Below are 27,487 nucleotides of genomic sequence, written 5' to 3'. Positions count from 1 at the left end.
AATAAAAATATATTCGCAGCTTAACTATTTGTTTTTGTTCCTATTCCCGAAATATAAATAGTGACCCTCGTATTTACTTTGTTTGCGGAGATACAAATCTTACAATTCATTCGTCTACGAAGCCACAGTTTAAGGTACGGTAATGTGCTGAATAGTGAAATATATGATAGTGAATGAGCTGATGACCACCTATGCATTCCCTATCACAGCCATCATTTTGATTGTACGATATGTGCATACGCCGAAAGATGCCCGGCGTTGAACATTTAATAAGTACAAAGCCTTCAGAAAAAAATCAAGAATCAACTATGAGATAGTGAGAAAAAATTGAGAAAGTTGGTAAAAAAAAGCAAAAACACAACACAAAAGGTTCTTTTCAGAACATGTTCATAAAGAGTAAACAGTAAACTAATCCATTTTTCAGGTAGATAGGTCGGTATTCACGTAGGAGAAGGAAATAAAACAATATATTTTAAATATATATTTAGCAAAATCCTTTGTATAGTCCTACGCCACTCCGGTTATGTCCCCGACATTACCCACCCGTCTTTTTTTTGGAACAATTCTCAGTGATTTGGTCATATTGGGTTGGGGAAAAAGAAATGTCGTATATCGTCAATATATGGCAACACTTAAACATATCTTGTGTTGTACTTATCGCATCGGGTCATACTATACGGCTATTTAAAGACGACAATCTGTGACTATATATAATATAGTCGCTATAATATAGTCCTTGACAGTGTTTTGTTTGGTTAAGTCGTTCGTGAGTTATAGTGTCGCAAATATGGAGCAAAATAAAGAGAAAATCCGACATATTTTACAGTACTACTATGACAAAGGCAAAAATGCATCTCAAGCTGCCAATAAAATTTCCATTTCCACCGCACAACGATGGTTTCAACGTTTTCGTTCTGGTGTAGAGGTCGTCAAAGATGCGCCACGCTCAGGAAGGCCTGTCGTCGAAAATTACGACAAAATCGCTGAATTAGCCGAGAAAGACCGGCATAGTAGCAGCCGTAGCATCGGCCAAAAGCTGGGGATAAGTCATCAAACCGTTATTAACCATTTGAAGAAGCTTGGATTCACAAAGAAACTGCCGACACACGTTGACGCAAAAAAAACATCTTTGACCGTATCGACGCATGTGAATCGCTGCTGAATCGCAACAAAAACGACCCGTTTCTGAAGCGGATGGTGACTGGCGATGAAAAGTGGGTCACTTACGACAACGTGAAGCGCAAACGGTCGTGGTCGAAGCCCGCTGAAGCGACTCAGACGGTGGCCAAGCCCTCATTAACGGCCAGGAAGGTTCTGCTGTGTGTTTGGTGGGATTGTCAAGGAATAATCTATTATGAGCTGCTTCCCTATGGCCAAACGCTCAATTCGGACCTGTACTGCCAACAACTGGACCGCTTGAAGGTAGCACTAATGAAGAAGAGGCCATCTTTTGTAAACAGAGGCCGCATTGTCTTCCATCAGGACAACGCCGGCCACACACTTCTTTGGTGACGCGTCAGAAACTCCGGGAGCTCGGATGCGAGGTTCTTTTGCATCCGCCGTATAGTCCGGACCTTGCACCAAGTGACTACCACCTGTATTTGTCCATGGCGAACGAGCTAGATAGTCAGAAGTTAGCCACAAAAGAGGCCTGTGAAAATTGGCTATCCGAGTTTTTTGCCAATAAGGAAGCGAGCTTCTATAACAGGGGTATTATGAAGTTGGCATCTCGTTGGGAACAGGTCATCGAACAAAACGGCGCATATTTGACTTAAAACAGATGATTGTAACTAATTTTATGAACAAATGAAAATTCAAAAAAAAATACCGCAGGAGTTTTTTGACAGCCTAATACATATCAAAGATAGAAACAAATGAGCGATTACTTCATTTTCTTTCAAATAGCGCAGAAAAAAAAGTCGCACAAAAAATAACGCATAAAAACCGCACAAAAACTGGTTTTACTGTATATATAAATGTTGAGAAATAAAAATGTTAAAATCTGTCATCGCAATACTGTTGTTTTAATGTTGCAAATGAAATTGAACAGGTAGCTCAGTTGGTCACGCATCGCCTCTGTTTTTTTGGAATCCAATCTTCTGCAAATGGTTCCGAACGGTTTTATGGTCTATACCCAGTTCCTGGTCAATCGAGCGAGTGCTCACATGCCAGCCTACTTGGATGATTTCAATGATTTTATCGGTTTCCACTACGATTGGCTTACCAGTACGGGGTGAATCTTCGACAGCCACTACACCAGAACGACATCGATCAAACCAACGCTGTGCTGTGCGAATCGTTACAGTGTCGGGTCCATAAACTACACGAATTTTTTCGGCAGCCTTCGTTGCAGTTTTACCTCGCAGGTAGTAAAAACGTAAAATATGGCGAATTTCTTGCTTGGTGGACTCCATCTTTGACGCGCTATAACTTGAGACTGAAAAGGACAATCACAACACTGTCAAAACGACACTTGTAGCACAGATACCGCAAAAATACCTTTCCAACAAGCTACAGTATGACTCGATACAATGAATACAACTAGAACTACGCGCTTACAACGACACCTCGCGGAAATACCGCAGGACTTTTTTGACAGCCTAATATTTTATCGCTCTACATAGGGACTGTGTCAGTTAATTCCCATTCCCATGTTTTGTTATGTTTGTTTTAAGGTGTCAGTAGGAGCTTATTGACAGGAGCAAAGAGTTGATTTTATGATCTGCGCAAGTGAGTAGGCCGCTTATGAAAGTGAAAAAAGAAAATCGAATGTTGATCATGAATGGAATCATTAGGATTTGGGTTTTTATCTTATGGAATTTTTTTGCATGCGGTCCCTATCCACCACATAACAATAAGAATCCTACGGTCAACTATGAGCGCAAACTAATCAATGAATTCCTCATAAAATAAAGACATCTGCCTTGTGTCATAAAGGTAATCTTTTCCCACAGTCATCATCATAGTTCCGAATAACCGTTTCTGGTCAGATCTCGACCGCAAATAATTCTTGATCCGTCGAACAACAAAAAAAGTTCTTTCAATGGATGCCGTTGTATTAAGCAATGTCAGTATAATTCTGGCCAGCCGTTCTGGAGATGGTTTGATGCAGGTTTTGTCCAACGATAATCGAAATAATGCCTATAATTTAAAAAGAACCGTCAGCTTATTACAAAGCTTCGCTTCATCGAATTTCGAGTGGTATGAAATAAACATTTTAAAATTCCCAGTAGATAATGCGACATCGAAGTTTGCAAAATTTTTGTGATTCAACAAAGCGACGAGTTTGTATTCATCTAGTTCCTTAAACCGTTTCGTCGTTTCGTCAATAATTTTGTCTGTAATCGATTCATATAAACGACGACAATTGATGACGTTACTGTCAATCATAGTTTCGCCAGATACATCAATTGCATCTTTGAGCGTACTTTCGGAATGATGATCTGCATTGAGCTCCTTTATTGAATCAAGGCAAGCCTTAACGATACGCATATATTCTACTACGTCTAATTCCTTTTTTTTTGCAAAATTTAAAAAAGAACATCCGTATGTGCAAAAATATTCGAAAAAAGTTTTAGCAAGTATACAATGTTGAACTCAAGCATGAATGCGTGAGGACCTTTGGATGTAGTAAAAGTTACAGCATCAAAGACACTGTCGCCAAGCACCCAAACATTCATTGATAGGTGCATAGTTCAAATCATCTATTTTTGCAAACATTTGGTACAGTGATGCTTCTGAATCCGGACGCTTTTTTATCCGGACACTTTTTCATTACATCCAATATCATGCCTAAACTCTGACATTTTTTGCATGTTGAATTAATGTGACTGATAGATACTATTGTATCAATTTAGTTTAGTGTCAAACATGGTACCTAGCTGTTAACAAAAAATGTAAAAAATCCAAAATCAATATGAATTTCACAAACCCATGTCCGGAATAAAAAGCACAATCAGAAAATGCTTTTGAATCCGGACGGTCAAAAGTTGACGATTAAATTTCTCATTGAAGGAGTTGCATAAGGGTATGTTAGAAGACCTGGTATGGAGTATGGAGTGTGGAGCAAAGATTTTCGACCCGGAAAACCCCAAAACTCTTCGGTATACAGCACGGGGTCGATTATATGACCCGTTTGTATTTACGTGGGTAACTTTGTAACTTTGTCTGTCGCGCTGTCCCACATTCATAGATTTTCAACCCTCTTCCTGTTGACCGTTTGATCTGAAATCTTGAACACATTTTTATCTTTGCAGTCATTACAAAGGTGCGTAAAAAATCCAAAATGGTGGCCGCTACAAAATGGCGGATTTCATATTTTCTCTAAACCCCATCAATATGGGTATCAATCGAAAGGGCTTCACTAGTAGAACACAGTTATTTATTAAAAATGTAGATCCAAGATTGCGGTCGCTACAAAATGGTGGATTACATATTTTCTCAGAACCCCAGCAATATGTGTGTCAAATGAAAGAGCTTGATTAGCAAAATACAAGCATTGATGAAAAATGTAGATTCAAGATGGCGGTCGCTACAAAATGTTGTATTACATATTCCCTCAGAACCCCATCAATATGGGTATCAAATGAAACGGCTTGATAATTAGAATATAATTATTGAGGAAAAATGTAAATCCAAGATGGCGGCCGCAACAAAATGGTGGATAACATATTTTCTCAGAACCCCATCAATATGGGTATCAAACGAAAGAGATTGACTAGTAGAATACAGTTGTTCAATTCCAAAATGGCCACCACCACAAAATGTTTGAAAAAAAATTTTTTTTTTCAAAACTGCGTCAATATGTGTATCAAATGAAGGGGTTGACTATTTGAACACAAATTCAAAATGAGCCACGTCAGATTTCCATTTTCTATTGTTAGATGTTTCATTACATGTCCCTCGATTTTATTTAAGTCTCCTCAATGCCCTAGATTAATGAAGAAAGGGGTGTGGTAACTACAAACTGCTACTTGCCTTATTATTTTCTAGCTTTTAGTACGTCATCTGTATCATTATTATGTTTAATTACAATGAAACCGTTGAACTTAAAAAGTGTTTTTTACTTATTTATTTTTTTAGTTCTTAGTACATTATCTGTATCATTAGTATATATCTCTACAATAAACCCGTTTAACAATTTCTTTAGAATTTTGGATTTGCATTTTTCATAAATAACCGTGTTCTACTATTCGATCTCTTTCATTTGATACTAATATTGATGGGGTTTTGAGAAAATATGTAATCCACCATTTTGTAATGGCCGCCATCTTGGATTTATATTTTCTTCAATGACTGTATTCTACTTGTCAAGCCCATTCATTTGATACCCTTATTGATGGAGTTTTGAAAAAAATTGGACGCCATCTTGTAGTGGCAGCCATTTTGGATTTTCATTTGTCATAAATAACTGTCTACTAGTCAATCCTTTTCATTTAATACCCATATTGATGCGGTTTAGAGAAAATATGTAATCCACAATTTGTAGCGTCCGCCATCTTGGATTTACATTTTTCATAAATTACTGTATTCTACTAATCAAGCCCTTTCATTTGATACCCATATTGATAGGATTTTGAAAAAATATATATATGGGGCCATCTTGTAGTGGTCGTCTTGTAAAAATACAATAAATAATTGAATTAATAAAAAAAAATTATTCCAAACGTATTTCCATTTAGTCCCGCTACTTAGAACGCACCAGTTAATAAGTTCTATAAGAATTAATAAATGATTTCTCTCAAAGAATTGCAAAGAAAACAAGTGTTCGGATTTAAAAGCAAAAGTGTCCGGATTTCAAAGCATGATTAAAAAAGTGTCCGGATTTAAAATCACGATACGATGAAAGAAATTTCAAATTTTGAACAAATATAACATGATTTTGTAGAATTCTGTGATTCATAACTTAGATGAAGGCCTTCTAATTGTATAGGAACGCTAATTTTTCATGCTGTGATATGTCAATATTGTTTAGTAGTTGAAGTTTTATACGTAAGCGCTTAAGCGTCCGGATTTCGAAGCATTACCATATTTTGGTCTCCATAAATTGCTTCAATGTCTTGCTGCGTTTTGACGACTGCGAGAAAAATGCCGCAAGATATGAGATCGTATTGAAAAACATTGACGTTTTCTTGTTGTTTGTGCACGAGTGAAGCAAAACCAAGTTCAATACGTGTGCGCGACAGTGACTGCATCCAGTGAATAACCAATGTTTGCGCACTACGTAAGCAGACATACGTGTACTATATGTACCGGGTTCAAGTTGTCGAATGAACAAAATCGATAAAAACGCTCGAATTAAAACCACACATCAACGGAGAATAACACCACATCCACAGAAGTCATGAATGAATTGGTTCGTTCTTTTATTTGTATCATGCTCGCTCGGGGTGTTTGGTGCTGTGTACTCTCGTGGTCATCTAAAATTTCAATGACGTCAGGAATAGGAAGAGAAACAGAAAGGGAAACGATGACAACTACGAACAAACACTGAAGAATGGTGGTGTGTATTTTCCATCGTTTGCATCGGTTTTGTTCAGCAGAAATATTTAACCTAAAACGTCATTTTTACCCAAGGCGGCACATAAGTAGTAGTGATCGATTCATACGTAGTTGACTCTGTTTGCCCTGTGTTTGGATGACGGCGGGTTCAGATGAATGGTTTTAACCCGGTAGTCATTATTGCTTATTTCGTAGCGTTAAAACTGTGTTGGTTGGGGTGTATTCAAATGTAATTATCAGATTATATTCTTCACGGTGGGTTTCCACCAAAATAAAAAATATAATAAGGACATTCAGGATAACATGGAAATCACAAAAAAAATACCTTCAATAATTCCTCATACATGTTACAAATGTGAAATAATATACATTTTATTCTGAGATTGTCTACCTGTCCTATGAACAGTCGCCTCTGCAAAAAAGCTGGATATATGGGTGCCACACGAGTTGACGCAAAAAAATATTTTAGACCGAATCAATGCCTGCGATGCACTACTGAAACGGAACGAACTCCACCCATTTTTGAAGAAGATGGTGACTGGTGATGAAAAGTGGATCACGTACGACAACCTAAGGCGAAAAAAGTCGTGGTCGAAGCGCTGTGAACCGGCCCAAACCATCGCCAAGCCCGGATTGATGGCCAGGAAGGTTTTTCTGTGTGTTTGGTGGGATTGGAAGGGAATCATCCACTATGAGCTGCTGAACTATGGCCAGACCCTCAACTCGGTTCTCTACGGTGAGCAGCTTGACCGTTTGAAGCAGGCGATTGACCACAAGTGGCCAGAAATGATCAATAGGAATGGTGTTGTTTTCCACCAGGACAACGCTTGGCCTCACACATCTTTGATGACCCGCCAGAAGCTACGGGAGCTCGAATGGGATGTCCTATTGCACCCACCGTATAGTCCGGACCTGGCTCTAAGTGATTATCATATCTTCCGGTCCATGCAAAACGCACTGGGTGACACTAAGTTGGCCTCAAAAGAGGCTTGCAAAAACTGGTTGTCTGAGTTTTTTTGCAAATAAGGAGGGGGGTTTTATAAGGGGGGGATAATGAAATTGCCATCTAAATAGCAACAAGTTTGCGAACAAAACGGCGCATATTAAAGCTTCAAATTTCGATCAGAAATACGACATTCCTTTTTCCCCAACCCTATATATGAGGGGCGTCGTGTTAGACCAGAGTAACGTACAACCTCATGTCACTTCGACATTCCGGCAAACAATTTCGGAGTTTGGCTGGAATGCGCTATTTCACTCACCGTGCTCACCGGATATAGAGCCCTCAGATTATTACTTATTCAGACCACTGCCCAATTCTTTTAAGCGCAAGAACTGCGACTCTTTGGATAGTATAAAAAACACAATAATAGTTTTCTGACGAAAGATTGTGGAAAAACCGGTAAAAAAAATATATATAAGATTTTCTTTAAAACTGACGCGCGTTTCCGACCAGCCAAAGAAATTACACTGGAACATCATTGGTACACTACCCAGCCTAGTTTAGTGTTTTCTAGAGGCGGAGTGTATCATTGTTGCTAATACGATAGCAAATACCAATTCCAAACTTATTTCAATGGAATGATGAATCTGCGGATCAACTAAGCGAAGCTAAGGCTTTGAAAATGGCCACTGATTGACGACTTTGAGTTTGAGCGACAACTTGGGTGTTGAACGATCTAAAATTACATCACACTACGAAACCTTTTCATAACTTGAACAACATGATTACAATGTTATCGTGACTTTTCGAGGCAGTAATGGTGTAATTGAATTCCTTGCGGATAATGTGCGTGGTGCTGCCTGTTTGAGAGTTACAATGCATGTTACAATGTGCAGAGTTACAATGGGTGAAGCTATCGAATACACTTACTGTAGCATTTTTAGATTATTGACTAGCGTGAGTTAAAAGAAAGTGTACTTTGCGATCTTGAAATGCTGGTAAAACGGGGGCTTCACGCAAACGAGTGTGAAGCAATTCTCTGTAGACCATTTCGTAAACTCACAACGAAATGACTGAACAACTTTGGGATGCAGGATTGCTAAAAACAGTTATAGCATTTTTTACAAAAAAAAAAGCTAGCCGAAGACAAAATAATGGAACTCGGAAGAAACTGAAGAGCGAAACAAAAAGGGGTAATGTTGAAGAAGTCAAAGAATAAAGAACAAATCGCAACTATAGCGTTGTGCACCAATGACATAACCCTAAAAAGTGCGGATTTTGGACCCCCTCTCTCCCTAACGTAACGCAAAACATACCCATAAAACTTTACAAGTAACATAACCTCGACCCGTGACTACTTCATTTTCTGATCATCATCATATCTTTATTCATTGAACATCAGCATATCTTGTTCGAAAATATTCAAATTCCACATACAGCAAATATCTTAAAGTAATCCTACGTCAATTATTCAGTCATGGTTCGGAAATAATCCTTAAATTTTATTGTTTTTCAAAAAAACAGAAAATAGAGAATAGAAATGAAATGAAATTCCAACACAATTCAATTATTTTCTTGAATTTTTTTCCAAAAAAATAGAAATGTCCACGTGGACAAAAGGGGAGGGATATAAGAAATGGGGAGGGGAGTGAGGTGTCTGAAATCCTGCTTTTTCTGTCCACGTGTTATGTGGACAGCCCGTAAGATCATAAACTAAAGATTTTTTTTTGCATACGTTCACTAGTTTTAGAATAGATTAAGTATTGTTTGGGATAGATTTCTATTCACCTTCAATGTTACTTTGTTTTCATTTGTTTATTGTTCAACCTTCCTATTGTTTTATCATCCTTTTACAGCGATAGGGCTGTCGATAATGTAGGATTATTTGGATACCCGCCAACCTACCTTCCGACGTGGCGTAACTAACAAATATTGTAGACATCTTAAACGAACGACACATAAAAAGCTTCAAAAGATGGGCGCCGTTCAAACCGTGGGACGTCTAATCAAATCACCACAAATGGATTTGACATGTTGAAAATAGCTGTATAGAATATGTAAAAATTTAAAAAAATAACTACCCATGTTTCGTTGGAAAGTAAATTTGAAAAAATGTCAAAAAAAAGTTGCATCTTGTCGACAAGGAAACTTTTCAGCTCATGGTGGTTTCAAAGTTCATAAAACGTTCACTCAGACAACACAGTCTGATAACAAACCGCATTCCTCCGCACAACCGCTGATCCTCGCCCGCCAATCATCGTCACACATTCACCCGTCCTAATTCCGCCGCCACGATTAGTTGTTCGGTGGTTAATCATTCCCGATTCCGCCAGCAAACTAATCACCTCTCTATTGGTGTGTGTGTGTGTGTGTGTGTGTGTGTGTGTGTGTGTGTGTGTGTGTGTGTGTGTGTGTTTGCTTATATGTGTGTGATGACTGTGGCGCCCAACAATGTTTCGGTCCAACTGCGGACCACAACTCGAGAGGAAACACAAATCGCGCACAACCGGCTGCTTGACCGAACACGACCGCCGAACACTTTGGCCATAACGAGAAAAAAATTACTCAAATTAGTTTTCGAACCACCGAAAGCCGAAGCCAAAGCCAAAGCCAACGCTACGGTGGCATTCCGTGGTGTGGCCGTTTGTGGGCTTCATCAGCGTGGCGCGAAAACAAATCTGGTCTTTCCAATCGAATTATCCTAAAGTTTGTCGATTCCACGACACGCCGAAGTAACACTCGGGGGAAGTGTTTTTAATGAGTCATCAAATAGCAGCAGCAGCAATAGTGTGGCAATCTAAGAGGTAAGAGGAAGGGTGGAAAGCAATTAATTCAATTGCGGTCAGAAGACAATTTCAATTTCGCAGATTAGCGACAGCGTTTTTTGTGTGTGCCTCACGGCTCCAACCGAACAGGTGGCGAGTGTTAAAACCACATCTGGCATTCCTAGAGCAGTATAATGGCGAACAATAGTGTGAAATTTATTCAAATAAAATGGAAATAAATCGCTTCTCGTAAGCATTTGTTGTAGTGGCTCAATTATTCAAAACTTTGTTCAACTTCAATTACCCATACACCATGTTCCGGTAGAGCTGAACTTAAACCGATAGGCTGAACTGACAGTGAGGAATTTCATCGCATCCCATCACTTTATCCTTTCCTTTGTTACGCGCATCCATCCCCCATTAATCTTCACCGCAGGTAATGCCTGTCCATCCGAAAGCGTACACACAGAGGGCAATTCTAGGAAAAGGTTACGCTACAAAAATATCAATTTCAATGGCTTCCTTCCCGTACAGGCTTCAAAGAGAAGCTTACCTGTGCAACATATGTATGTGTTCGTGCGTGTTGATCAGGTGTGCGGGTCAAACAGGAGCGTAACCCGAAGCCCCGGACAGAGCGGACGTCACGAAGGAGGTTGAGGCCCGAATTTATGCCCTCAATTCAATACATCATCGATAATTTCGGGCAGATTTCCTTCTGCGCGCGCACAACGCACACAAAAAGAGGCACTTCCCGATGGTCGATGGTTGTATCTCGTAAGCGAAACGTCATATATTTATTTTGATTCCCACATAATTGCTGGCCGCAGCCGTGCAATCGTTTGTGTCCCCTTGAGAGAGGTGAATTAAAATTTTTGGACGTTCCATCACGACGACGACGACCAGAGGACAGCGGGAGAAACGAAATCCCTTCAAATGAGCCGCAATTTTAAAGAAGTTTCATTAGTATAAATTAAGCGAACATAAAAGCAAGTTTCTCGTTTGTTGCTGTTTGCTTGGAGATTTTTGCACGGTGAAATCGACGCCGCACCGCGCGTTGGAGCCGCAACAAAAAGAGGTCCGGTTCGGTAAAATAATAAAACATCCGACATGGGCTCTAGGATAAGATAAGAGTCGTCACACGGTAACTCCCTCCGAAGCCCCAAGTGCTGTGTGCCAGAATGTGCCGGGTAGGGAGAGAGAGAGAGAGAGAGAGAGAGAGAGAGAGAGCGTGCGAACGGAAGAAGGGACGCAGTTAAGGCTCCTTGCGTAACCACCGGCGCGACCCCACTCCTTTTGGGTTTGAGACGTAGGATATTCATGCGCAAAAGTGCATTTTTATTCTGTGTTTTCCTTGGCGAGAAATTCTGAAACGCGTGTAGGTATACCGGACGGAAGCTGACTGCGGCAGGGATGCCGTGCCTCCATCTACCTACGACGCAATGTAAGACCTTCTCTATAGAGATTTGTTCGAAGATCACTCGCGTTGACTAGAACCTCTCTCATGCCATCTGTCATTTATTTATATAGCCGTAAAAAAGAACCTGTCAAAACATGATGAGATTCCATTCACCGAAAGTCGAAATTTAACACATTAAGGGATAGAAAACGCATTTAGTCTAAAAAAATTATCTTAAGGAATTCAATTTAAACTTTAACCTAAATCAACTGATCGATGACCAACGATTGCTACAATTTGAATCGATTTCAAAACTTAAATCATGCTCAAAACGACTACGGAACTCCCCGGTTTGGTTCTCTAGGATTATTTCGAATGTCCTAAACCTTATACAGGAAAACTTCGATATAACGTACCCTCGTTATAACGTACCCTCGATATAACGTCACTCGATATAACGTACATTTTACCTCAATATAACGTACACATTTCCAAAGTGTAAAGGAAAATTTTTTTTCAATATTTTTTTTCTGATAGAACAATGAATTATCTGTATTTTGATGCTAAAACAAGTTTTGTACCTTCAACCAATCCCGAAATACAGCTGGTTTTTTGATTCCGGATTCTAAATGAATCAAGATTTAATCAACAGTACGAAGGGAAACATCATGAGAAAGGCTGGCTTCGCCTTCTGATTGAAGTTATTCATCAACTGTACTAAAACAGCAACACAATAATGTATTATAGACTACGTTTGTGAGTACTTCATTGTGCTTCGATATAGCGTACAATTCGATACAACGTACAATTTTGAAAGTGAAATGTACGTTATATCGAAGATTACCTGTATGACGGAATGAAACACGGGCACCAAACCGAAGACGACCATCACCCGCAACATCATCCCAATCAACGCAGTATGAAAGTAATGCATATAATGCTAATTGTTGTATCCGCATCATTTATTTGCTTTATCCGCATTCTTGAAAGTATTGCCACAAGATAACTTTTTTTCATAGATCGCTGGTTTTTCGAAGCGTTCCACGAATTTACCCATTTTTTATTATCTCTTCGTAAGGATGCCAGGCCATGCATCATCGATGGGAACAAATCTTGCGTAATTTAGCAAAAGGACCTATATGTGTTAATCGATTCTATTCATCAACATTTCCTAACATGTTCACCGATCAGGAGTATAGAAATAACGCTCGTCAAACTATGTGGCAAAACTGACGCAAAATCTGTCTTCGAGGCCGTGGCTATCAAAAGAGAAAGGCAATGCAGGAAATCGATCAAAGTGGATACCGTTCTGAATCATATTTCGGATATATGATGATCATATCATCAACTTTTTATTTAGTTAATAACTCAACTGCAAAAACGTTATAGATGAGGTTCTGATCTATCTTCCACATTTTCAAATATAGCTGGGAATGTATTTGCCAGAGATCGAAATCCTCGCTCGGATGCACGATAAATATTCAGTCAATCAATCTAGTTTTCGATGAACCGTGTATGGTTGATATTTTCGTCTCTTCGTTTTCACCGAAAATTCTTTTTCGGAGAGAAAGAGATGTGGAAAATCTCTATCTCGGAAGTTCAACGAGAATACTTTTTCGTATCTCATTTGGTACTGAAAATATGAAGCGAAAAATCATAGCTAACTTTACCAACGTTAGTCTGTTAGGACAGCGTCCAAAGGACAATTGTACAAATATTAATCCATCTCATGTTCACTTCACGATGAAACCCAATATTGCCGCATATTTTCATGCAATGTTTTCAGCTGTACTGAGGAAGTGAAAAATCATTATCGGCATCAAGGAGTCACTGAAAACGAAACCATTTTTCGGCAATCATACCCAGTTCCAAACATAATCGAGCAGTCATTGGCCCGATGTCGACCGAAACGAAGTAACATGCTACAAAAGTGCTGGAATCTACCTCCGCCTTACCCCCCGCAGGCTGCACTATCTATAGTTGAACTATAATTGTATGCAATTTTTTGGTACTGAGCGAAACGGCATCACTGTAGAGATTGCTTTTTCTCTTTCTCTCTAAATTGTCATTCAAAATATAACAGAGAATCGAGAACTAAATTTTGTAAGTAAGGATAATTTTGATATTTAATTATTAAATATAAATTATGTTTCCTTGATTAATTTCAGTAACAAATTCAACAACACGGAGACAAAATACAGGCGAAATTTGTGGTGAACGCAGCTAGTCTTTGTTGATATATCGCGTCAAAGGAAGGAAAGCAGCAGCAACAGCAGAAATGTATAAATGAAAATGAAAGAATAGCGGTGATCTGAATGGAATGAAAACGGAGTTTGCAGCTTCGGTAAAGTATTGTTTTTGGGATCAGACCAAAGCGCTCATCTCACCATAATCACCAACAACAACTTCAACACGAACGTAACCAATTTGAATACCCGTTGCAAGTATGACTGGTTTTAATTTTTACTTATGATATGAATTTTGATCTCTTAATTTCATTTCAGAATAAAAAACTCATCCATCTCAACAGTCATGATTCCCCACGAAGTTAGGTGTGTCTGCTAGAGGGAACGAAAGGGACAAAAATAATTGAGCCGACTGCGATTCCGATGAAGAAATTTGTAGCTGACGGGAGTTTACTGATGACGGTATAATCGCTGCGAATAGAGTACATCAACAGTGCACAATTGTATGAATTTATTCTAAATAAATATTTGTAAACAACGCAATTTTTTGTTTTTTTTTTTTGCTTAACATTAAACTTTTTGAAAACACACAGCCATAAAAACGGTTGAGCAGTACTGCAATCGGTCGACGCGGTGCCAGATTGGCACAGGTTTGGCTCGAAATTGGTTGTCGAATACGAAGGGTAGGTCGACAAAATCATTGCAAAATGGCACGATATCGGTATCGTTGTCGACACCGTTTGTTGGGACCAATTCGACACAACAATGTAGAGTGGGTAACTCGATGAAAAATAAAAATCGGCATTGAATTTCTAGCGAGAATCGAAGTGAGCGTATAACATTCTCTCGCCTCCTATATTCTCAGCTATTTTTCCCTGTGGGTGAAAACGGATGTTTTTCGTCTCAAATCGGCGAGAATTTCGATCTCTGGTATTTGCAGCTACCCACTCTACTTTGTTGTGCCAAATCGGTCCCAAAAATGGTGTCAACATCGGTACCGATGTCAAGCCACTTTGCAATGACTTTGTCGACCTATCCTTCGTATTTGACAATCAATGACGAGCCAACACTGTGCCAATCTGGCACAGCGTCGACCGAATGCAAAACTGTTCAACCCTCATTATGGCTGTATTGAAGAATGAGAAAACAAAAAAAAATTTAACGTTGTTGACAACTATTCATTTTATTTTACAAATCCATTATTGAATTCACATTACAACACATTTCTTCTTAATATAACTATCACACTGATATTTGATCTGTTTATGTTTTTGACGGTTAGTGATTCTTCCTGATGGAGTATCAAACTTCGTCATCAAATCCTCATAACGATTCTGTTCACTTTACATCTCTCCCAGAATTGCATTCGTCCTGGAGCTTTTTTGCACGGAATAGATCATCTGCAATATATTTCTCTTTGCGCCATCTGACAGATAAATATTCGATTTTTTTGTTTCTTATATAGAGCCAATCTTAAATTCGTGGAATTCCTCTAGTTCTAAGATCCTAGTTGTAACTCTTCTTTTTGGTCTTGTCTATGTTCGATATTATGAAATCCAAAAAAAAACGATCCTTTCCACCTCTTCAGTTTTGAAATATGGTAAACTGTAAAAGTGAATAAATTATTATAAACAAATGTAGATTATACTGATTATAATTACCCTCAAAATTCAATTACTGTTCGTTTGTTAAGCCACAACAGCTTCGTAGTAGCTTGTCATATTTTCTTATACTGTCGCTGTTTTCTTATACTGTCGCTGTTGAAATCTGTCCTATACCTCCTAGTACCCAACGACGAATTATTTGTCTGCAATTAAAACATTTTATAGATATAATATTGCCGGCCCATATACGACAAATCTCTGTCATATTGGTTTTATAGGAACATTTCTTACCAAGTTTCTAATAACGGAATCTGAACAATCTGCATCGTTCCACTGGATTCGTCCTTCTCCACCGTGAATGAGATTTAATGAAAACCGCATCTCCGGGGCTTGTTACGATTTTAGGAATTTGGCGACTTGAAACGACTCACATAGAAATTCTACCATGCGCATGATTAAAATGACTTTATGGTTCAATTCACTCGGAGAAACGATTTCCGATTCGATTCGGGCTCCACAGAAAATACGTTCCAGCAAAATGATGATGTTAGCACGCAAAAAAGGGCATAACAATAATTCAAGCCGTTATTCTTCTCGTGATGCGTAAATAGGTGTCCTTCCTGTAAATAGGTGTCCTTCCTCGTTATCAAGGATGCTGGTATTTTGCTGGAATAAAACCAAATAATTTTCACATAACAAACGAAAATAATTTTGTATACTTACAAAATGATGGTTCACTCGCTGTTGTATTTTAATGACAGTTTAGTGAGACAGAGAAGAAAGAGGCAATGATGCCGTTTCACTCAGCTGAGTTGTTGCACACAATTCTAACTAAATCTGTGGGCAGTGCTGCCTGCGGAGGTCAAGCAGGGTTAGATTCCTGCTCTTCTGTAGCACTTTACACCGTTACGGTCGACATCGGGTCCATAACCGCTCGAAAATCTATGAAACTGGGTAAGTTATGACCAAAAGAGAGAGAGTCGATGTAGAGAAATCGATCAAATCACTTACACCCCTTTCATTCTAATCCCCTCAAATAATAGTTCAATATGCTTTTAAGCTTTCTACTTTGGTACCTACTTGATTGAAAACAAAAAAAAAATAATCGAATAAAATGCTTTTCAAATCAAGCGAATAAAAATCAAACTTCGGACACCATCACCAATCAAATTTCGGACAGATTGAATTCAAATTTCGGACACTTTAAAAAATTACATTACACTTGATTATATGTTACAGTCAAATGCGAAACACTTACCATGTAATCACAGTAACCTGATAACGATGATGAGAACTGATGAAACACGAGAGAAATTTAAATATTGATGAAGGGGAAAATTCTACGTGCTCACGCTAAGCAAATGTCAAACACAAACGACAATGAGTGGATTTTGGATTTTGGATGGATTTTTTCCTATTATGTATTAATTCAAATGTAACTCTCAAATGATGTGATAGTGAAACCAAGGGATTACTCTAAAGAAGCAATTGTGATATTAATTTTGTAGTTATATCATCAGTGCATCAAGCATTTCAAGATTCTAGAACAAAGTGTCCGAAATATGATTCAGAACGGTAGGTCCTTTTCAAAATTCACGCGATGGATGGTCCCAAGGGGCAATACCTGTTGCTAAGGAAAATGTGCAGAGTAACCAGTCCACTGTATCGCTGAATTGACGATGCCCGTGTTGTCAGAACTGGACATGTCACACACCTTCTCTCTTCTCCGAAAAAAAAGAATTGAATGAAAAGAAAGACGAAAAGAACAAATGCAGGTAGATTTTGCTTCAGTGTATTATCCTTCACAGAAATCATTTTAGCCACCTTTGCGATGTTTGAGCTAATTTATGACGTTTCACAAAATATCGAGTCAAGTTCTGTTCTCCATACGGTCGTCCCGAGCCCGTACTTTTTCTGCGAGGTCGTCCCGATCCGCAAATAATTTTACGGTGGTCCCGATCCGTACCCTTCTCCACTTGTATTCTACAGTTTCATCGTACGGTCGTCCCGATCAGTATTTATTATAAAAGATTCATCTTTCTACTTTGATATATTTTGAAAAAGTAGAACATATCGGTGTTAATAATTTGTTCGTTTTATTTGAGCATCTTTAGAGTAACGCTCATTATTAACACTAAACCTCCCGATGTTTCATGTATACCTATTCCTACGACAGCTGGTCAAGTGACCCTTCATGAATAGTTAGTGAACAATGACTCGATTTATATGGTTTTGTTGAAAAACGCGACATACCATAATTCTCCTCTATATTTTGACATTTTTAGGATAAACATTATTAGCAAATTTATGAAATTACAATTTTTGACACGCAAAATAGCAGTGTAGTTTGGAATGGTTACTGTTAGTTACTGTTACTGATAGTCACTGTTAGCTTATCATTCACTATTCATTCACAAATACAACAAAATATATAAAGCAATAGCTAAAATGTGCAATGCAATGTTATTGTATTACAACCACACATGCAAATCTTTCTGATATCATATGAATGTTTGCACGGGTCAAATGACCCGTTGCGGTAGTTAGGGCAGATTACATTTATTTCTCAGTAAAAATAAATAACAAGAGGTGAGTCAACACTGAAAAATACATTCGATGTATGTTTTTTAGAATAGTGGTATAGGCAAATCATGTTGTGACAATGTAATTTACAAGAAAATTTGGACTAAAAGCTTGAAATGGGTCATTTGACCCCTCGTGGTAGGCTTAGTGCTAATATATGACCCGCAATCTTGAGTCTCAATGCGTCACTGCGAAGTAATATGTATTAATGCAATGGATGTACAAGACTGATGTGCACCAATACATATTTTTTTTAAATATCGCCTACTAACCATAGAAACACAATCTAAAAAAAAATTGTATTGTTACCCTATAGCAACCAAAGTACTGAGCTGCATTAATTTAAAAATAAATCGTTGTTTCTGGCAACAAGTTTCAATTTTGCTATCATTCAAGTCAACCTGCGGTTTAACATGAAGCATTAGCATTTCTGCAACCATGCTGTTTAATTTATATATATATTTTGTTCATTCTGGTTTTTATCTGCCTATATAAATAAAAATGGAAAGCCAAATGTATTGCTAAGCCTAAATCCCGCAGAACAAATGCTCCGTTTTGAGCCGTCTTTATTTTGTTCTGTTTATCTCTACCCATAGGGCAATATAGCGGAAAGAAAAATTGGAAAATTTACGGAAATTCGGAAAATTGAATTCTTATATGTTCGAAAATTACATCATAATAAGCGTTGTTAGTCCATTCGATGTTTGCACTGACGAAACTGATCTTTGTTCGAAGGTGGAAATGAATTTTCAGGCGAAATAACGCATTCCTATATCTTCTATTTATTTGGAAGCCCAAATGTGTTGCTAAGCGTAAAACCCGCAGAAGGAATGGTCCGATTAAAGTCGTGTTTATTTTGCTGTATTCGTCTCTGCCCGTAAATCAATAGTATGGTGAGAAAAAAATTAGATATTTTCTTAAAAACTTTGAGGAGGAGTTCGAATAAAATGAACTTTCATATGACATGATCGTTGATAGTCCCATATGATTTCGTGTTCCATTGGTGTGAAGCGAAAATAACAATGGATGCTCAGGTAGAATAACGCACTCAGGGCATCCGCACCATTGCGTTGTTACAGACATTTTGACAATCCTCACCATAACGTAGCAACCCCACTGGTGGTTGCGGTTCAGGTGTGAGAAATAGTAATCTGCCTCTCGGTGAATAGTGAGTTAACAAATTTGGCAACGTGATAGCAGCCGAGCCAAGTGTTGCTATTTCCAACAAACGTCAAACATCTGTTGTGGGTTTCATCCGTCTTGTGTTCGTTTTTTGTGATTTGCTCTGAAATATTATTTCGGAAGTGTATGTATTACATTTATCTAACAAAAAATGAATGCGACGAAAAGAGAATTAACTGACACTTGTCATTTCTTCTAGTATTAGCAATCGTATTTAGCAACCTGCGGTGCGAAAAAGAAGTGATACTATAGCAACCGCGATAGCAACGACGAGTGCGCAAATCGACGAGTCAATAAATTGGCAACAGCTAAAATTCGAGACTAGAAATCTTGAATAGTAACGCATTGGTGCGGATGCCCTTAGAAGATAAACATTATGAATGAAAATTTATTATTCGGTAGCAAGCATGTATAACATGTTATTTGCAGGTGAATCAAGAATCTTGAGCGAAAATTGCGTCTGAAAATGATTTTTTATCATAATGTCGAGTTTTGGTAGAAATACTAGGAAGTTTATAGTAGAAAGAAATTATGAAGGGTCAATTGGAACATCAATCAATCATGGACGTTCGCTTAGTAAGAGAACGTGAATGTTCGAAAGAACTCATATCAAAAAATCAATTTTGGGCGAAACGAAGTTTGCCGAATCAGCTAGTTACATAACACAAGTACAGATATGAGAAAATGGAATGGAAAACCATCTATCTCCATACTGGAGCGATGTGCCCGTTATGAGATGGATTAGAAAATTGCATTTTAATATAAAAATGATTTTTAACGTTTATTTATTCAAGCTCAATCGATAGCTCTGGTAACATTCGGAAGTGTATTGAAGTTTGCAAAATTCAAATTAGTTTTATAAATGCTTCAAAAGTCTTATGAAAGAAGTGACCAAAGTTGCATGAAATCATGCGGTTTTTTATATATTACTATAGTATGACGAAGTTTTCGGTGCTAAACTACATTCAATGGTATTTAGAATGAAAAAAGAAAGTTGTAAACACAGAAAAATCCTGTCAATTTCACGGTTCGTCTTACCCTAAGTTCCCTATTAGCTTTAGAAAATATATAAAATATAGTAAGTCGTTATCCAGTGGTGACTCATTTTGCCCCCAAACAACAAAGTAATTTCGAATGCGAATTAATCGCTGAAATCAAACAAAATATCTGTTTACCTTTTCTAGAATATCTGAACAGTCGTTTAAACTGCGGGAAATTTCATAAATACGATGCGTAGAAAATTACATCCGCATGGCTATCGTGAGAAAAATTCCTGTTTTATTTATTACCAGTTGTCCCGGCAAACTTAGTCCCGCTTAAAAATTTTTTTTTGTTATCAATACCTTCAAACGTTCACGTTTTCTTACTAAGCGCATGTTCATTAGAGTGCCAATGAAAATGGCCATCTCAAATTTTCAAAGCGAACTTAATTAAAAATGTTGAATGTTAAAAAAAAAATTAATGCCAAATGTCTTAGAATTGCATGAAATGTCGAGATTTACTGTTATCTCGAAAAAAAAATTTTTGTACAAAAATTGATTTTGTTGCGCTTGGTCGCTTTTTGTCGAAAATTCGATTTTTGACGAAATTTTTTTATTCGAGATTACAGTGAAAGTCCCAGAGTCCCGTTAGCTTGATTGATTCTCGAACTATGCTGCTCTAGGGAGGAGGAGGAGTGTCAAACCACCATAGAAACGTTTATCAATCCCTAAAAACTTTCTATGCCATGTTTTATTCCATTTGCTTGATTAGTTCTCGAGTTATTCAGCCCCTTAGAGAGGGGGAGAAGTGTCAAACCACCGTAGAAACATTTATTGCCCCTTAAAACCTTCATATGCCAAATTTGGTTCCATTTGCCATTGCCTGTAGGAGACTACAGGCAAACCTGCTATTGTGCGGTTGCTTTTTGTGCGATTTCTCATTTGTGTGACTGTTTAGGTGCGATTTTATTAAAGGGTGTGTCACATCAAATTGCATCACGGAAAAAACGCTGTAGAAATTTAATTTTTAGGAATTATATCTTCAGCTTTCGCTTATAATCAGATAAGGTGTATAGATCACGTTGGCCATGCTTCACTGTAAATTTTTCGTAAATTTGGAAAAATGTCGAACGAAAAAGAGCGTCGTAAATTAATCCTGTGCACTCATTTCAAGAATCCGGAGTTGTCACATCGGGACATCGGTAAGATGCTGGGAATCGTCCAATCCACGGTCAGCAGAGTACTAAAACGATACTTCGAGAACCTAACCATCGACCGGAAGGTGAAGAACGGCAAAAATGGATGCTCCGTCAGTGAAAAAGATCACAAGCGCGTAGTTAAGCAGTTTAGACGTGATCCGAGAAGTTCGGTCTGGGATGTCGCCAATAAGCTGAATTTGTCAAGTTCATTCGTCCAGCGGACCAAGCAGCGGGAGGGCCTGCGTACATACAAGGTTCAGAAGGCTCCTAACCGCGACGAAAGGCAAAACATGGTGGGGAAGACGCGAGCCCGGAAGCTGTACACCAAAATGCTGACGAAGCCGCATTGCCTGTTAATGTACGACGAAACCTACGTCAAAGCGGACTTTCGTCAGCTGCCGGGCCTGTTGTTCTTCTCCGCAGAGGACAAATTCAGCGTTCCGGAGGAGATTCGCAAGCAGAAACTATCCAAGTTTGCCAAAAAGTACATGGTGTGGCAAGCGATCTGCTCTTGCGGAAAGCGGAGCGCCCCCTTCGTGATGACCGGCACGGTAAACGGGCAGGTTTACCTTAAGGAATGCCTACAGAAGCGCTTACTACCACTATTGAAGCAGCACGAGGGCCCGACGAATCTTCTGGCCGGATCTCGCCTCATGCCACTATTCAAAGGACGTGTTGGAGTGGTACAAATCCAACGGGGTCACCTTCATGCCAAAGGAAATGAACCCGCCCAACGCGCCGGAGCTTCGCCCAATAGAGAAATATTGGGCGATTATGAAGCAGGCCCTCCGGAAGAACCCAAAAGTTGTCAAATCGGAGGCGGACTTCAAGAGAAAATGGATTTCTGTTCAAAAAAAACTACAACCTGACGTTGTACAGAACCTTATTGACGGGGTAAAGAGGAAGGTGCGAGCATACGGGCTTGGGGTCGAAGTATGAATAAAAAGAAAATGCCAAAAGTTGTTTAATAGTTTTTATTTTACTGCCTAAAATTTTCAAAAGGGTCGGTCTACTGGGCGAATTTCTACAGCGTTTTTTCCGTGATGCAATTTGATGTGACACACCCTTTATTTGTGCTATTAGTTCGTGTGATTCAAGACCCGATGTCATAATAAAATCGCATAAAAAAAGTCGCACAAACGAGGAATCACACAAAAAGGGACCGCACAAAAACAGGTTTGCCTGTATGTTGAGAAATAAAACGCCACTGTTCCAAAATTTTTGTTGCCAAGGAAAGTATATTATTTCCATGAAATCAGTACATAAAAAAACTGTGTATCCAATGAGTCGTGTCAATACGGATTTGACAATCGTATTTCCTCTTGTATGATGTTAGAAATTACTCACCCAAGTTTTTTTTACCGTGGTTTTTTACGCGGGTTTTCGAATTGACGCAGATTGTTTACGAGGTACGTATTCGCCGCGTAGAAAACGCTGGTTGTACAACGATAGGCGCAAAAAAATCCATCCCCATTCCAGATCAAAGTATTCCAATAGTGAAAGTTCCATCAAACTTTTCGGTATTCCAGTCAATACTATGTGAAGGTAGGTAATTAGTAAACGATTTTGCCATTTCAGTACCGTTGTTTTTTTTTTAACTACTTTCACTTACTTTTAGGGTATGACATAAAAAAAATCACTTGGGTAAATTTGTTTTGCCATGTTTTCTTAATCGATGTACCCCTCGGTTTTGACAACAGGTTGTTTACATTTGACATAAACATAATTTTCGTGGCTATTTATTTAACTTTCCGTACGTAGTGACATGTTTTTGACGCTGAGGAAGCTTCCGGAAAACGGGTGGAAAGCAAATCTCAACATAGGTTCAAAATTTGATTGTGTGTGACTCCCAGCGTAAGGAGTCTCAACGAAACATTGCTGAAAAAACGCGACCGATGATCAGCAACACCAACAACAAAAAACCAACTTCAGTTTGCGAGGGACCATGTCAACAAAAATGTTTAACAAGAATATGTGTCCGAGTGTGGCGGAAGAGCGACGAGGGCCTCCAGGATCGGCATCTACAACCGACTATGAGGTACGGTGGTGAAGGCATAATGATGTAGGGCTGTTTCTCGAGGGCTGGAGTGGAAAACTTAGCGCAGATCAACTGTATTATTACTGCCGATCGACATTTTTTGCGATAACCTAGATCTTACACCTTCCCGGAGCATACTGCGAAGAAAACAATACTATTCTTCCGATCGGCCCGGATCAAACCAACGGTGTGGCCACCCCAAAGCCCCACCTTGAATCCTATTGAGAATTTATGGAGTTTTTGGACAACAAGGTAGACAAAACTGACTATTCTGCTACGTTGAAGAAAGCTTGGGACGAGCTGGACCCCCAAACCCTCCGGAACCTCGTGGAGAGTATGCCAAAATGTTGTCAGTTTGTTATTGAAGCCAAAGGGGGACATATTGAAAATTAATTATTTGTTTTTATGATTTTTTTTTTAAAAATAAACCAGGGGCGGATTTTTTATGTCATATCCATTTCTGAACAATTATTTTTTTGTTTTTCTAAAAAAATAAGTCAACGATACTGAAATGTCGAAATGGTCTCCTTATTATCTACTTTTACATAGTATTGACTGGAATATCGAAAAGTTTTAAAAAATTTCAATATTGAAACACTTTTATTTCAAATGGGGATGTTTTTTTGCGTCCATCTGTGTATATCTCGGTCGTTGTATAAAGGATCTTGACTCTCCTGACACCACTTCGCCGGTAACAACTTCTGAAATCCCCAAGAATATAGATAGAATATCATGCTAGAAAAATACAAGTGATGCAGAAGGGTAGCTTTTGTACAGTGTTAAGTCAGACTGGACCATGAGATATTTTTTTGATTTCGAGAGAAACGAACTTGAAGTTTAGTGCTATAAGAGATTTACATTGATCGTTCAACACAATTTCGATACGTTATTCCGGCTGTACGCATAACTTTCCTGATCCGATAAATATGGAATGTAGCTTATGAAATGTTTAACCTAATGTAATCAATAACTCGAATTTTTCAGTTTTGCGACTTGATTCCCTCTGACCATATATCCTCCGGAAATCTGAACACGCTAACCGGACAAATTTCCAACCAGTTGCAAAGTTGTTGGTGTATTTCCGAAGAATTACTATTTGAGTATCAACAAAATTCAGCTAGCCCCATTCTTTTTGTCTGTCGCTCTGTAGATCATTTAGATTGTATTATTACGATGCAGTCAGATACTACGGGAGAACGAGTAACTTGAGTTACAAATTTTGACATGATTGCTGAACTGCCTCAATAGACTAACATTAATTCAGGCAAGGAATCCATAATTTAGCTAAAAAGCGAGCCAATATCGTGGCTGCAAATAAAGCAAATAAAATTTCCTCATTTTCTGGTGCGATCTTTTTCGACAGAATAATCTGTCATCCTGAAGATTGCTAAAATATGTCCTAATCATCTATCCTTCCATTCCTCATTTACCACTTTTTCCGCATCCCATCTTTATAAATTTTAATTGAAATCAACAATTAAGTAAATTCCGCTTCCTTTGGTCGACCATTTCGGAGCGGCTTCATTCGGCGAGGATTTTTTTTTCTCTAACAACAAATCGCGTAAAAAATCGTCTCATTGCCACCCATTCGCAACGAACACGCAGACGATCGCTTCTTATCTCGACCCATTGTGAAACTCTCGCAAGATCTCCGAAAATACCCCGCTCACACCGTGTGCCCCACCCTCCTGTCGGAGGCTGCGTTGAATATTTATTATCCTTTTTTGTGTATGTGTATTCCGCACTTCGCCAAGCCGAGCCTCCGAGCCTATCGGCAGGCCATCGATGGCGGCGACCCAAAATAAATTCGCATTTTTAATTTTTACAAACCGTGGAAGATGCGATGATACTGATGAAGATGATGAAACGGTATCCTCTTCGTGTCTCACACTCGCAGACGTTATCCAACGGCAGCAGAAGCAGAGTTCTAAAGCCTAACTTACATCCTGGGAATAGGATGGAATGCGCGATGCGCATTGGGGACTTGGGGAGACCTCGACAACTAACCAGGACACAGCAGCACCAGCCCAACCGAGGCAATAATAACATCCAGAACGTGTTACACGTCGCAAAATCGAATTGCATACATTTTCATAAATTATCTTTTTTTTTTCTCTCTCTTACTCCAACTGCTCCATATTTTTTTCTTCTTTTGCTATACCTTTTTTCCTCGTTTCTTCACCAAACACTACAAAAAGTCAAATCACCACAAATAGGTCTACGAAGAGGCTTCGAAAAAATATTACACCAAATTCTTTCGTATTGTGCTTTTTCTTCTCTTTCTCTCCACTTACTTCATCTCCTCTACGATCACTTGTTGCTTCCACCTTTCTTCGACACTTCACACGCCAAGAGCTTCTTCTATCAGTTAGGATTGATTCTACGAAAAGCTCGTAGGAAGAGCAAGATAAACAGCCACACTTTGAATGCGAAGAAACACACGGCACTTCTCTCCACTTCTATCGTATCTTGAGAACAAATAATAAAAAAAATCCCAACACCACAATCAGTCGCAACCCGGCACTTCTTCACTGGCAACTTCTTCACGGCAAACGTTTCATTCCAAAGCTCTAAAAGAGGTCCTCCCTTATTAACGTTATACACCCGCCCCACTCACGTCTAGCGTATCGTTACAAATCTTGTGGGTAGGCACACGAAACAAGAGGAATCTTTGAGCTGCTCCCTTCGTCTTCTTGTCCTGCTGTCTCTTGTTCTTCACTTTTTCCCGCCGGGTGGGTCGCGACGCTCCGAGGCCTTCACATGAAACTATTGCTCCGTTCCTCGAGTTGGGGCCAGGGCACTTCCACACAATCTCGCGATCAGTTCGATACTGAGCGGCCCATTGCACAGACGGACAGGTAAAAAAAAATCTCCACCAAGATCTGCCAGGTACTCTCAGTTGTTGCTCTCAGCTTCTCTCTCTCGTCTCCCGAGAGACCCTAACAATACATCCTTGCCGCTATCCGTTCTGGTATTGGTGGGTTCAGTATAGAATCGAGATCGACCGATTGTGCCACGATCACCACCCGAGTGCGCTGGGTTTTGCATAGGTTTGCGTGTGGAGCGCGTTGGGAGGAAATTTCCAACATTCTTTCATTTTATGAGGCCCGGCCTGGCGTGGTGGTATTGTTTATGCGTAACATATTATCTTCACAGTTCGATGGCTTCCAGAAGAGAAAGATCACGAGAGAGAGAACATAGCGCAAAGCTTGCGCGATCGATTATCGAGCGTGAGAGAAAGAGCATAAGAAAGCTTTGCATAAGTTGGTGATGTTTCGTTATTCCGAGATTTCCCTTTATTATCCTATGAGAAAGGTATTCATGCGTTTAATTTATGTTTATTTTGTTGATTTGGAATAAACTTAATTTAGAGTTTGGAAGTGGGAGAGTTCATACGCATTGCAGAGTGCACTTAAGCAGGTTTCTAGGATTGCACTTATCGCATGAAACTGTGCATTAAAAGGTTATTATTGGAGACCCACGAATGTTCTTTCCGAAAAAAATTTAAATGTTATTTACTAACCATTATTCTTCGAAAGAAACCTAAAAATTATGAATAACCAACAGCGTGTCATGTAGGTGACCCGCAATCTTCCAGGATGTGGGTGTGGGTCATTAGGGTGGCAGCGAAAATGGTCATTTCAAATTTCAAAAACCGACCATGTACATTTTGTCTATTGGCCCAAAAAATGCCCTGTGCAAAGTTTCAGCTCAATCGGACATGATTTAAGGGTGCCTCAAAGCGCTCAAGGTTTCGATTTTCTGATCCTCGATAATCTTCCAAAGGGTTTTATAATCTTCCATAAAACGGTTTGAAAGACATAGGTTAAAAATTAAATTTTCGAGTGCAAAAGAACTAATGTCTTCTAGAGACAATTTGTGTTCAAACCGCTTGAAGTTTTTCAGAATTTAAAGTAAAAGTCGCTTTGTTGTTGAATTCATTCTACATACTTGTGGATTTTCTGCTTGGAAAAGTTTGAATGAATGACCCCGACACAAAAGTCTCCATTGATTACTAAGAACAAAAGTAAACAAGTGACACTGATAAAAAAAACAGAAAGTGGGTTATACCTATGATATAACCGCAATGGTGACGTAGGACTATCGTTG

At 38.9% G+C, this 27,487-nt stretch overlaps 1 protein-coding gene and 1 long non-coding RNA gene across 7 annotated transcripts in view; one reads left to right on the top strand and one right to left on the bottom strand.

The window, feature by feature from the left end:
* The window catches only part of LOC129779240 (cadherin-related tumor suppressor), a 366,226-nt gene extending 340,031 nt beyond the window's left edge, over nt 1-26,195 (bottom strand). For 2 of the 5 annotated variants that reach the window (XM_055786606.1, XM_055786609.1), the window contains exon 1: nt 25,539-26,195. The gene's annotated coding sequence lies outside the window, so the exon portion shown is untranslated. Of the gene's footprint in view, nt 1-25,207; nt 25,436-25,538 lie in introns of those variants that run through there. The other 3 variants (XM_055786608.1, XM_055786610.1, XM_055786607.1) reach the window with 2 other exon arrangements.
* Nucleotides 13,418-14,283, top strand: LOC129779241 (uncharacterized). 2 transcript variants are annotated; one of them, XR_008743601.1, is made up of 3 exons: nt 13,418-13,708; nt 13,774-14,042; nt 14,110-14,283. It is a non-coding gene; the product is annotated as an uncharacterized LOC129779241 (long non-coding RNA). The 2 variants fall into 2 exon arrangements; XR_008743602.1 differs by having other exon boundaries at nt 13,774-14,049.
* Nucleotides 26,196-27,487: the final 1,292 nt, after the last annotated feature.

Source organism: Toxorhynchites rutilus, chromosome 3 (genome assembly GCF_029784135.1).
Source record: "Toxorhynchites rutilus septentrionalis strain SRP chromosome 3, ASM2978413v1, whole genome shotgun sequence".
Lineage (NCBI taxonomy): Eukaryota > Metazoa > Arthropoda > Insecta > Diptera > Culicidae > Toxorhynchites > Toxorhynchites rutilus.
Note: the sequence above shows the minus strand (reverse complement) of the source record. Positions and strands in the feature narration are given on the sequence as shown.